The sequence below is a fragment of the Saccopteryx bilineata genome, chromosome 3 (genome assembly GCF_036850765.1).
Source record: "Saccopteryx bilineata isolate mSacBil1 chromosome 3, mSacBil1_pri_phased_curated, whole genome shotgun sequence".
Lineage (NCBI taxonomy): Eukaryota > Metazoa > Chordata > Mammalia > Chiroptera > Emballonuridae > Saccopteryx > Saccopteryx bilineata.
Genome location: NC_089492.1, coordinates 240,197,091 through 240,209,923, shown reverse-complemented (window position 1 = coordinate 240,209,923; position 12,833 = coordinate 240,197,091). Strand labels below are relative to the sequence as shown.

Here is a 12,833-nt window from a genome sequence, read left to right as displayed (position 1 = left end):
GTTTTTTTTCCTTTTTTTTCAACGAAATGACAGAGAAAAAATGACCCCCAGTTACACTGCGAATTTTATATTGGGTCAGTGGATATACACAGAAAACCTAAGTGAGGGATGATAGAACGCGAAAGGAAAAGGACAACGAGGGACTAAGCACATTTGAACAAGTCCTTTCCTCAATGTCCCCCTTTAATTTCCTTGTTCTTGGGTATCCCTCTGCGCTCAGCCCTCCCATGACACTAGTGCAGCCACCTCCCCTCCCCATTAGTGCCTGCTGTCCCCAGAAATTGGCGTTTCATCTGCCTGCCCGGGGCCAGACCCCACGTTTCCGAGGCTCGGTAACCCTCCCTCTCCCAGGCCAACTTCACCTGCAAAAGCAGAGAAGCCAATCCCTCCCCAGGGTCTGCCTCCCGCCGCCCCGCGGTCCCCGCAGCGCCACCCCGGCGCCCCGCCCCGGGCGGGGAGGTCGGGGCGAGGGGAGGGCCTGCCAGGTGAGGCGCGGCCACCCAGGCCTCTCACTTCCGCCCAGGTGAGCGAGCCCGGCGCCGCGCCCGCCCGCCCGCTCGGGGCGTCCACTCGCGTCTCCGCCCGGACCAGGTAAAGCGGGGTTCCGGCTGCGTGGCGCGCGCTGCGAGGGGACCCGCGCCTCGAGACCGGCCGGGGCGGCGCGGCGCGGCGGAGCCAGCCTCCTCTGTCTGCTGCCGGCGCGCCCTCCGCCCGCCCTCCGGGGGAGGGGGCGCTGGGGACGCAGGGCGCCGGCCTCTCGCGGCGGCCGGGTGACCCCGCCGTGGCCCCCGCCCTCGGGGCAGGGCTCCCCGGAGGCTGCCCGCCGCGGCAGGCCCTGGCGGCCCTCAAATCTCGGTCCACTTCTGTTCCGGGAGTGGCAAGGATCAAATTTTGCACCCAGATCGGTGCCTGTGCTTCGCCCCCGCCGCTGGGCGGAGTCTTTCTTCAGCCGGTGACGGTGAAAGCGAACAGGTGGTGTCCTGCCTCGGGGGCCCGGAGAAGGGGGTGCCCAGACCGCAGCGAGGGGCGCCTCGCCCCGGCCCGGTCTGGGCACCCGGTGGTCACGCAGCCGAGCTCCGAGGCCCGCGATCAGGCCTGGGCTCTGCTAGCCTCACTTTATAGATGGGAGGACGTGGCGGAAAGGGCTCTGGCCTCCAGCCTTTGGGGAAATTGTTGGATTCCTGCTTTAAGTCAGGCTCAGGAAAGCATTTTCAGATCCTCACCGTCCTCTCTAGAGGTCCCTAGCCCTCCCGGCACACCTAGCTGGTCTAATCTCTCCGTGGAGTGTTCAGTTGGCACTTGGTCGTATCTCCAGATGAGCCTTATCACTTTGGATTCGAATTAGTTGTTTACTCGTTTGTCTCCGCGATTGAGAGGGTGTGCTTTTCAGGGCCTTATTTCTCTGGGGTGCTTCTGAGCTGCATTTGGAGTCGGGCCATTGATAGGTGCGCAAAAAACAAGTGTTTCTTAAATGAATGAAGAAGCCTGGTTAGCCAGAAGAAAATGTAACCTCAATTAACCGCGAGGGTAGTCATTCTAGGCTGTCTAAGCTCTTGTTGGCTGCCGGTTCATTTGCACACTTCTTTTTTAAAGGAAAGCTAGGGAGAAGTTGGGGGTAAAAACTCAAATCGGTTCATTTTGAAGAAAAAGGCAGGATTGTGGCTTTTGGCTAAAATGAGCCTCTTATTTCTAGGCCCTTAACGGTCTTCATAAGGAAATCAAAAATTTTAAATAATTAGAAAGTTAATATTGGAGCTGGAAGGTACTTTATGGATCGAATTTATAAAACTAAGTTCTGAAGGAATTTGCCCTTGTTAATTGAGATCCTGTTAAAGGTTACATAAGATGAGCTTACCATCAGAATAATAGCTTTGTTTAAAGTTCAAAAATTGTTTTGCGCCCTTATCTGTGTTTAAAGATGCCTTAATTAATTCAAGTCATATATTAATATTTTTATAACTATAAAGCTAACAGATTCATTGTAAAAAACGGTCCTGGGCCTTGGTGACGTAGTGGATAAAGTGTCAACCTGGAATGCTGAGGTCCTGGTTTCGAAACCCTGGGCTTGCCTGGTTAAGGCACATGTAGAAGTTGATGCTTCCTGCTCCTCTCCCCTTCTCTCTCTCTCTGTCTCTTCTCTAAAATGAATAAATAGAATCTTAAAAAAATAATGGGAGAGAGTTTTCAGATAAGAAACTAAAAGCACACACAAACTCTACCCACCATTGAAAATAACCACTAATAAAATCATGGTATTGTCATTCAGTTAGTATTCTTAAAAAGAAAAATCTGTAGTAAAAAAGAAAAATCACTTTTGGAACCCTGTGATGCTGAGACAGTGGTTCCGCATTCAGTAGTCCTTGTAATTGCATTTTTACTTAAAAGCATTTAATAATTATCCTTAAGCTAAACAACCAACCAGTCAGAATTTACTTGCTTTGTTAAAGTTTAACAAAAATACATCAGGTTGGAGAGGCCAAAATGAGGTTTTAGTTTGTTTACTGAAGACTTTGCCCATCTTGGTACTAGAGTAAATTTTTTGAGAAACAGGGCTATTCCATGTTAATATTTGAGATTGCTTGACCATTGCTTTGTTCTTTTCACACTCACATGTTCTTTGGATTTGAATGCCTTTTTAAAAGCTCTGGGCCCTGGCCGGTTAGCTCAGTGGCAGAGCGTCGGCCTGACGTGCGGGAGTTCTGGGTTCGATTCCCAGCCAGGGCACACAGGAGAAGCGCCCATCTGCTTCTCCACCCCTCCCCCTCTCCTTCCTCTCTGTCTCTCTCTTCCCTTCCCGCAGCTTAGGCTCCATTGGAGCAAAGTTTGCCCGGGCACTGAGGATGGCTCTATGGCCTCTGCCTCTATGGCCTCTGCCTCAGGTGCTAGAGTGGCTCTGGTCGCAACAGAGCGACGCCCCTGATGGGCAGAGCATCGCCCCCTGGTGGGCGTGCCGGGTGGATCCCCATCGGGCGCATGTGGGAGTCTGTCTGCCTCCCCGTTTCCAACTTCAGAAAAAAAAAAAAAGCTCTGATTTTAGGTTCTGGTGCAAATGGAGGGAAATTTAGAGCCTGTTGTGACCCTTTCTTTAGTCATGGAGTAGATCTATGCTGAAGCGGTAGAGCCCACTTATGTTTTGCGTTTGTACAGCTGTGCAGCCTCTGGAGTTTGGAGACATGGAATTGGGTCCCCTTACTGATATAACTCTTAGCAAGTCACTTGACTCTGGTCTTCTGTTTTCCCATTTGTAAATGATCTACTTCACTAAGTTTTGGTGAAGTGGACATGAAATAATGTGAAAGAACGGGTCTTGTAAACTGTAAGCCATTATTCTCCCACTGTTTGCTTCTCCACTGTGATGTTTAATTCTGATAAAGTTATGGAGTTGTGCTATTTTTATTGGGAAGAACTCAAGTTCGTGAATGTTCTCACTCTGATAGTTACTTCGATAAAAGTAATAGAGATTGTCTTAGCTGATAAAAGTCTTTGCTAAAAACAATGTACAGGGATCTCTCTAAAAAGGCATAGGTTAAAACTGCAACGCCAACTTGGCTAGACACATGCACATGTGACTGAGTCTTGGGTACTTGAAATAGGCCTCAGTGGGATTGAGATGTGCCGTAAATGTAAAATACACATTAGGTTTTGGATTTAGTATTAAAAAAAAGGTCTGAATTATCTTATTAATTTTTTAATATTAGTTATATATTTAAATGGTAATTTGTATAGATTGGGTTAAATAAATTATATTATTAAAGTTAATTTTACTTGTTACTTTTTACCTTTTCACGTGGCTACTAGAGACTTTATATTATGGCTCACGTAATATTTTCCATGAACAGCACTGGATTACTGTTCAGTATGAGTATGTTTATGCTTAAGAGGTTTTAGTTTACTGAAGCACTTAGATTGCTATTTATAAACTGATTTTTTTTTACACTGCTAAGTTATAGACCTTCATGTACTCTCCTCCCTTGTATTCATTGCATTGATGAAAATTTTTGTTGTTCAGTCTTCTGAAAAAATTTATTGTTCAAAAATCCATTATTGATTACAGAGCAAAATCTCAGCTAATATAGTTTAATTATTAGCTTTTTTGAAGCCTCCCAAATAACTTAAATAATTTTTTAAAATGTTTATTTTATTGATTTAGAGAGAAGAAGGGACAGAGGGAGAGAGATAGGAACATCGATCGATTTGTTCCTACAATATATGAGCCCTGACCAGGGATTGAACCTGGTCACAGAGCAACCTCTGTGCTCCAGGACAATGCTAACCAACCAAGCTATCTGGCCAGGGCATAGCTTAAATAATTTCGATTGAAAAGAGATGTTAATAATAATAATAGCTACTATTTATTGAATGTGTGCTGTGTGCCAGGGCAAATGCTTTATAATATCTTATTTAAACTTTCAACTGTAATATTTAGTAATTTTTATTAACTTTTACAAATGAGGAAACTGAGATGTAGGGAAATTTAAACAATTGGCCACAAGAAACACAGAGCTGATTCCAAGAATAGTTTCCAAATATCTATGATTTCTAAGCTTATAGGCTATATAGTCTCCCATATTTCAAGAATTGGTTATTGGATATACTAAAGAAAAGTTGACTCTTGAAATAGATATTTAATTCTAAGCTTGTTTTTGTGTTAGTGATCAATAGGAAACAATCTAATACTCACCAACAAGGAAACTGGATGAATAAATCATGTATTCCTGATTTAGTTCAACTTTGTATTTTTAAAGTTGAACTAAAAAAGCAAATTGCTGAAAGATAAATACACAATATAATTACCATTCATACAGTTTAAAACCTTTCAAACAGTAGTAATACTATAAGCAAAGACAGTGTGCATTTTAAGAATTTTAGATTTGAATTCTATGTTGATTGCAAGCATTTGTGAAACTGCCTTGTAGTTAAAAGAAGATAGTGAAATCTTTGTGAGATGAACATTCTCTAATGTTGATCTTACTCTTAAAAAAACCAAACCAAACCAGCCTGACCTGTGGTGGTCAGTGGATAAAGTGCCAATCTGGACTGTTGAGGTCCCTGTTTTGAAACCCTGGGCCTGCCGGGTCAAGGCAACTACTACAAGTTGATGCTTCCCGCTCCTACTCCACCTTTCTATCTCTCTCCCCTCTCTCTAAAATCAATGACTAAAATATTTATTTATTTATTTAAATTTATTGATTGATTTTAGCCAGAGAGAAGGGGGGAAAGAGAGAGAGAGAGGAACATTGATCTGTTCTTGTATATGCCCTGACCAAGAATCAAACCGGCAACCTCTGTGCTTCAGGCTGATGCTCTAACCAACAGAACTATTTGGCCAGGGCTAAAATCTTTTTTAAAAAAGAAAAGAAGTTAAAAAACCAAACCAAAGTCTTGTCCTTTGCTTTGGTATTCTGCACACCTTGCCTGGGTGGTAGGTTGCTTTCAGACCCAGTCTGCAGCCAGCCTTTCAGGGACAGAGCAGTTTATTCATAGGTATCCTTGTTTTCTGTTTGTTTGTTTGTTTTTTGTGACAGAGCTAGAGAGAGGGACAGATAGGGACTGACAGACAGAAGGGAGAGAGATGAGAAGCATCAATTCTTCGTTGTAGCACCTTAATTGTTCATTGATTGCTTTCTTATATGTGCCTTGATGGGGGGCTACAGCAGAGCCAGTGACCCTTGGTTAAGCCAGCAACCTTGGGCTTCAGGCTAGTGACCTTTGGGCTTAAGCCCACGACCATGGGTCATATTTATGATCTCATGCTCAAGCCAGTGACTCTGCTCTCAAGCTGGTGAGGCCTTGCTCAAGCCGGCGACCTTGGGTTTCGAACCTGGGTCCTCTCTATCCCAGTCCAATGCTCTATCCACTGTGCCACCATCAGGCCATGGGTGTAGCTTTGATAAATAGGACTGGGTAGGGCTTCTGCTTTGGGAAAAGTGGTTTCCTTTGGAGTTACTTTCTGGAGCTTCTGATGAAGCTCCAGGACAGAGTATAGTAGAAGGGAGATGAATTAAGTGGATACTAAGAGGTTGATAAACCTTCTATTTTGAAAATTTGAAATATCTGATTCTCATTTTTAAAGTAGTTTTATGCTGAAAAAGTCATTAACAGTTGGCCTTTCCTCTCTCCCAAGGTGATATTTACTCCCACCAGTGGCACCTATTCTTCCTCTGTTATCACATTTTTCAAAGTACATTCCCACTGGTCTTTTGAAATTGTAGGAAGTTTTCTGCATTTGCAAAATGGAGATGATAATAATTAAGACAAATTAGATGTCATACTCAATGATTTTACATTGTGTACAGTAGGCACCAAAAAACCTGGTTACTTGATTTAGTAACAGATAAAATTGGGGGGTGGGGTGGCCAAAAAGGTGAACATTGAGGAGCAGGGTATCTAAAGGTTACTTTGGCCTGTTTCACAAATTTACAAGGATTGTTTTGAATATCACAAGCATGCCAAATATGGCACGACCATATTTCTGGAGAGAAGTGAAGGGTACAAAGTCTGTGGTGTGGAAACTAATCGTTAGTGAAGATTATGAATTTGTACATCTTTCAGGGAAGGACTGGCTACATGATCAGAGATCCATATGTGTGAAAATTGCCCAGATATTTTTTCTTCTGTCAGTCATTGGAGAAAATTGCCACCAACAGGAATACAAGAGTATACTATAAAACAATTTAATTTTGTTCACACATGTGGGCAAGTTACAGGCAAACTATTGATATACAATACATTGACTGCCTTTGAATAGTTCAATGAGAAAATTAGTATTCAGCCAATTGAACTATTCTGAAGAACTAACTCAGTTTTCAGTTCTGATTTTGAGTTTAACATGGTATTTTTCTGCTTCAATTTCAACATGTTCTGAATTTCCATCATTAAGTGGACTTAAACATTTCCATGGCTTAAGCATATGGCTCCAAAATGTCAGAATCGTTATGGAATTTATGTATCTGTTTCTGAAAGTCCAGGAATACAGTATAATGTTTTTGCAGCAGCCAAAAATATAGCATCTGTTTTATTATTATTATCTTACATACAAGGGGTTTTTATTTTTATTTTTTTAAAAGATTTTATTTATTCATTTTAGAGAAGGGGGGGAGAGAGAGGAGGGGGAGGAGCAGGAAGCATCAACTCCCATATGTGCCTTGACTGGGCAAGCCCAGGGTTTCGAACCGGTGACCTGCAGGGCGACGCTTTATCCATTGGCCCCACCACAAGTCAGGCCATACAAGGGGTTTTTAGAAAAGGCCTTATCATTTAGTAGGGACACAAGGGTAGGGCACCTGTCTTGAATTTGCATTAGTATGGCAGCAGTTGTGTTTATTTGTAGTTAAAGTGAAGAGCCATCATTACTCTTGACTAGGAGAGTTTGTTTTCCATTAATGTTGAGCTTTATGGACAATGGCATGGTGATTAGAGACAACCTGAACTTTGCACTCCAAAGGAAGCAATAGAAACTAAAAGTTGTTCCTGAACTCCAATTTCTTAATAACTTCTGAAGTCATGACTTCATTTACATTTAAAGATTATTTATTGATTGATTTTTGAGAGAGGATAAAGAGAGAGAGAGACAGAAACACACAGAGAGAAACATTGACTTGCTGCTCCACTCATTCATGCCATCATTGGTTGACTCCTGTATGTGCCCCGAGTAAGGATTGAAACCGTAACCTCATCATGTTGAGATGATGCTCTAACCAACAGAGATACCTGTCCAGAGCTCATTTACATTTAATAGCTTTTAGTTTGTTCACAGTCCTTGGTTCCCTTGAGTTCTGGGGAGTTTCCATTGCAGCATGATATGCAGTATAATTGTGATCTGCCCAATTCACACTTGCAGTTAGAGACTGAACTCCTATACTTTCTCATTCAGATAGCCAGTTATCTTTTTCTTCCCAATTAAGTTTGAGACAGAAGTATAAAAGATCTTGGGGAGTTACATTCTTGTCTGTTGTTGTGAATCTGAAAAGTGTGTTTCTGGGGAGTTACATTCTTGTCTGCTGTTGAGAATCTGAAAAGTGTATTTCTCGGTGTTTTTAACTTGCATAAATTCTTGAATTGAGGAGGTTAATAAATCTTTTCAATAGTTTCCTCCATCTAGAAATTTAAATCAAATTAAATTTTATGCATCAGTTCCCCTCATCCTAAATATCCCATTAATTGGTGATAGCTAAAGGCTGGGTATTTTTTTTTAAAGCCACACTATTATAATAATTTCCTTCAGTCAAATCCTACAGTGAACCAGACATGAAAAATTCATGGTGCAAAGTCTCTTGATCAATGACAGAGTAGAAGCTGCTGAGCATAATAAACTACTACAACTATGAGGACAGTGGCACACTGTGGCTAATGTTTAGATTATGACCTGTTGTAGGTAGCCTGTCTATGACAGCTGTAGAGTATTATTTCTTTCTTCTGTCTTCATATACTTGTGTGTGTGTGTGTGTGTGTGTGTGTGAGAGAGAGAGAGAGAGAGAGAGAGAGAGAGAAAGAAACAGGAAGGGAGAGACATGAGAAGCATCAGTTCTTTGTTGCGTCATCTTAGTTGTTCATTGATTGCTTTCTCATATGTGCCTTGACTGGGGGGTTCCAGCTCAAGCCAGTGACTTTGGGCTTCAAGCCAGCACTCTTTGGGCTCAAGCCAGCGACCATGGGTCATGTGTATGATCCCACACTCAAGCTAGTGAGCCTGCGCTCAAGCTGGTGACCTCGGGGTTTCGAACCTGGGTCCTCTGTGTCTCAGGCTGCTGCCTGGTCAGGCTGTCTTCATATACTCTTAAGATTTTAGTCCTTAGATTTAACTCAGCACCATGGAATTGTAGTAATTTTCCATGCCTGTTTGTGGACATAGTTTAGCCTTTATCAACTATGAGTCAGAGGATTGGATGGCCAACCAGTTTCTATGCTTCACCCTTATCCAAGGATACTCTACCTCTGTGGTTTCTAAAATGTGCAGGGTGATCCATTGGGAGGGAGGAAGGTGACAATAAAACCTTGCTTTTCAGTTTTTACCTTACTCTTATGATGTTTCTATTTTATATATGTTTTAAAACACATAAGACATGTAAATATAGTATATATGTTTATAATTATAAGATGTAAGTTAAGGAGAGGTCAACATATTTTTACTGATAGGAATATGTGTTTAAAAAGGTTTGAAGACCACTAATATATCCTATTACCAGAATTACCTTTTTAGATAGAAATCTGGACTCAGTTCTTTGCTACTTAAAAGCCTTTAATTACGTCTTGCTGCTTACAGAATAAAGACCAGTTTACCTACCATTATTTACAAGACCCTTCTCAAAGTAGTCTTATTTAAACCAGTGCATCTCAAACTATCAGTGGTGAAAGATCAGGGTTTTCCTGACCAGTCTTTTAAGGACTGATGTGTTATAAATTGTTAGAAAAATAAAAGGAAAAAAAGTATAAGGTAAGTCAAGTCTTTTTATTACTAAGTTTAATAGATATAAATTACTCTGCCATACTGCATGGTTTCTAAATGCTTATTCCCAATTTTGGTACTTAACCTGGTACTTATACCTGTTTGTGGCCTGGTATCAATTTGCAGCCCACACTTGTAGTAACATTGATCTAAACAATTTTTTTGCCCTTTTGCTACTTTTAGAGACTGTATACTAGGTCCTTCAGAGCTAGTTACTGTTCTCACAGGAAGTCATGCACTTTTATACCTATATGCAGTAGTTTTCAAGTTGTGGTCTCTAGGCTGGCAGCATCAGGATTACATGGAAACTTTGTTAGAAGTGCAAATTCTCAGGCTTTACTTCAGACCCACTGAGTCAGGAACACTGGGGGTAGGCCCCAGCAATGTGGGGGTTTAACTAGCTCTCCAGGTGAGTCTGATGCATGCTAAAATTTGAGAGCCACTGACCTGGAGAAGTCCTATATATCATTCAAATCGGAACCCTTTGAGAGTGAAATAGAGCACTGTTAGTAATGATGCTGCATAATCTAAGACTATTTTAGGCAAAAGAGGACAAGTGGTTACTCTACTTTTATACCTTATTCTTTGTCTTTTGTGTGTGTGTGGTTTTTTTATTTTTTATTTTATTTTATTATTTTTTTGTATTTTTCTGAAGCCGGAAACGGGGAGAGACAGACAGACTCCCGCATGCGCCTGACTGGGATCCACCTGGTACGCCCACCAGGGGCGACGCTCTGCCCACCAGGGGGCGATGCTCTGCCCCTCCGGGGCGTCGCTCTGCCTCGACCAGAGCCACTCTAGCGCCTGGGGCAGAGGCCAAGGAGCCATCCCCAGTGCCCGGGCCATCTTTGCTCCAATGGAGCCTTGGCTGTGGGAGGGGAAGAGAGAGACAGAGAGGAAGGAGGGGCGGGGGTGGAGAAGCAAATGGGCGCTTCTCCTATGTGCCCTGGCCGGGAATCGAACCTGGGTCCCCTGCATGCCAGGCTGACGCTCTACCACTGAGCCAACCGGCCAGGGCCCTTTTTTTTTTTTTTTTAGAAAGGAGAAAGAGAGGGAGAGAAAGAGAGAGAGAGGAGAGAAAGACCGAGAGAGAGAGAAGGGGGGAGGAGCAGGAAGCATCAACTCCCATATGTGCTTTGACCAGGCTAGCCCAGGGTTTCGAACCGGCGACCTCAGCATTTCCAGGTCGACGCTTTATCTACTGCGCCACCACAGGTCAGGCCTGTGTGTGTGTTTTTTTTGTTTGTTTGTTTTATTTTAGAAAGGAGAGAGAGAGGGAGAGACAGAGAGAGAGAGGAGAGAAAGACCGAGAGAGAGAGAAGGGGGGAGGAGCAGGAAGTATCAACTCCCATATGCGCCTTGACCAGGCAAGCCCAGGGTTTCGAACCGGCGACCTCAGCATTTCCAGGTCGATTATTCTTTTTCTTTTAAGACAGATTTCTAATGTATTCCCATTGCAGCATTCCCAGACTTCCCTAGGCAGGCTTAGTCACTCTCCCTTTATGATTTCTCTTAGCATTTGGTACATACACACCTCTGTTGTTGTTTGTGTATGCCTTACAATATAATTATCCTATTGTGTAGTTATTAACTTGCTATGAATCTGTCTTGCTCTCTCATAAGGCCTTCTTAGCCATTATATTTTTGTCCCTTTTATTTTTTAAGCTATAAAATACATACTTTTACAATAAAGTTTAAACAGCACTAATATCTGTAAAGTCAAGTCTATTTTTTTTTTTTTTTGTATTTTTCTGAAGCTGGAAACAGGGAGAGACAGTCAGACAGACTCCCGCATGCCCCCGACCGGGATCCACCTGGCACGCCCACCAGGGGCAACGCTCTGCCCACCAGGGGGCGATGCTCTGCCCCTCTGGGGCAGAGGCCAAGGAGCCATCCCCAGCGCCCGGGCCATCTTTGCTCCAATGGAGCCTTGGCTGCAGGAGGGGAAGAGAGAGACAGAGAGGAAGGAGGGGGGAGGTGGAGAAGCAAATGGGCGCTTCTCCTATGTGCCCTGGCCGGGAATCGAACCCGGGTCCCCCGCACGTCAGGCCGACGCTCTACCACTGAGCCAACTGGCCAGGGCCCAAGTCTAATTTTTTATCTCTATCTCCACTTCTACTTTCTAGAAATAATCACTATTATTAAATTGACTATGTTTTTAAATCTAAAAACCTACACACACAATTATGTGTACTTTTATGAGAAGGAGAAAGGAATGCATACATCTTGAAACTGGCTGTTTTCCCTTTTCTGTTGTGTATATCAAATAATGTCCCTTTGTTGTTAACACAAAGGGATGGCTTGTCAAAGCATACTCATGTGAATGAGAAATCTTAGGGAGCACCTAACCTTACACAGGATTCAGAGACTGTAAGCAGGAGCCAGGCCAAAACACAGCCATTCCCCCTAGAGAAGACCCCGGCTTGTAGGCAGGCACAGCTTCCACGGAATGTCACTTCTTTCCACATTAGTCCATAACATCAACATAAATACTGTCAACGTAAGAAATGTTTAAACCTGTAGGGAATTTTTTGAGTTTATTTGACCGAAGCTGGCAGTTGCCAGGAAGCAAAATCTCAACGGATTGAGAGAATGCTCCAGAGAATGGCAGTTTTGCACCTTATTTTGTACCTTAGTACCAAAGGAGGGGACACGTAAGAGAGTTACACAGGTGATAGATTAGGGAGGCAGGAGAAAGCAGAGTGAGGGAAATCTGAGACTGAATAAAAAGTAAACCAAATAGATCTTCTTTTACATTTGTGGGTATAGAATAGTTAAGCAGTTTAGCAATTACTATAACAATAACAATGAGTGGTTTTGTGGTTGCTGCTCTGGTGCAGTGAGGGGTCTGGAAAAAAGAAAATTATCCTGCTATTCCAAGGGTATGTTCTTGTAGAAAAAATACAACAGTAGGTAGGCTCAGTTAAGGTAAAGATTGACCTTTGTCAGGAAAAATACTGGCCTGGGACATGACAAACTGCCATGACTTTGTTTTAGTTAGAAAATTTTAATTTCAGACCATCCTCTGTGGTTACTTCTGGACTCTGATGAGTTTGTAAATAAAGCCTCTCCTGAGCTTGTCAGGTTTGATATGTGGCCCCTTTTTCATCCACAATACCTAGTTACAAATAGGTTGACATGAATTCATTTATACATGTATTTCTGACAGACTTATTGTAATTTTTAATTTGTTTACAAGAGTAAAATTCAAACTTAGGACATGTTTTTGGGCGGTGGGGGGTTGTTACCAGACAACTCTTGAACAATATCAAAACCTTTTCTGCTTGGGGAATCCCGAGTTTTATACTCCATTTGTTATACAAATAGAAAATGTCTCTATGATTATTTCCCATTTTATAGCCAAGTATGCCTGAAAAGTCCATACTTT

At 42.7% G+C, this 12,833-nt stretch overlaps 1 protein-coding gene and 1 non-coding gene across 10 annotated transcripts in view; one reads left to right on the top strand and one right to left on the bottom strand.

The window, feature by feature from the left end:
* The first annotated feature begins 475 nt into the window (after positions 1–475).
* The window catches only part of PATJ (PATJ crumbs cell polarity complex component), a 418,144-nt gene continuing 405,786 nt past the window's right edge, over positions 476–12,833 (top strand). For 4 of the 9 annotated variants that reach the window (XM_066269034.1, XM_066269035.1, XM_066269037.1 and 1 more), the window contains exon 1: positions 477–591. The gene's annotated coding sequence lies outside the window, so the exon portion shown is untranslated. The other 5 variants (XM_066269036.1, XM_066269031.1, XM_066269039.1 and 2 more) reach the window with 4 other exon arrangements.
* On the bottom strand, positions 11,453–11,528 carry TRNAV-GAC (transfer RNA valine (anticodon GAC)). The gene has a single exon. It is a non-coding gene; the product is annotated as a tRNA-Val (tRNA).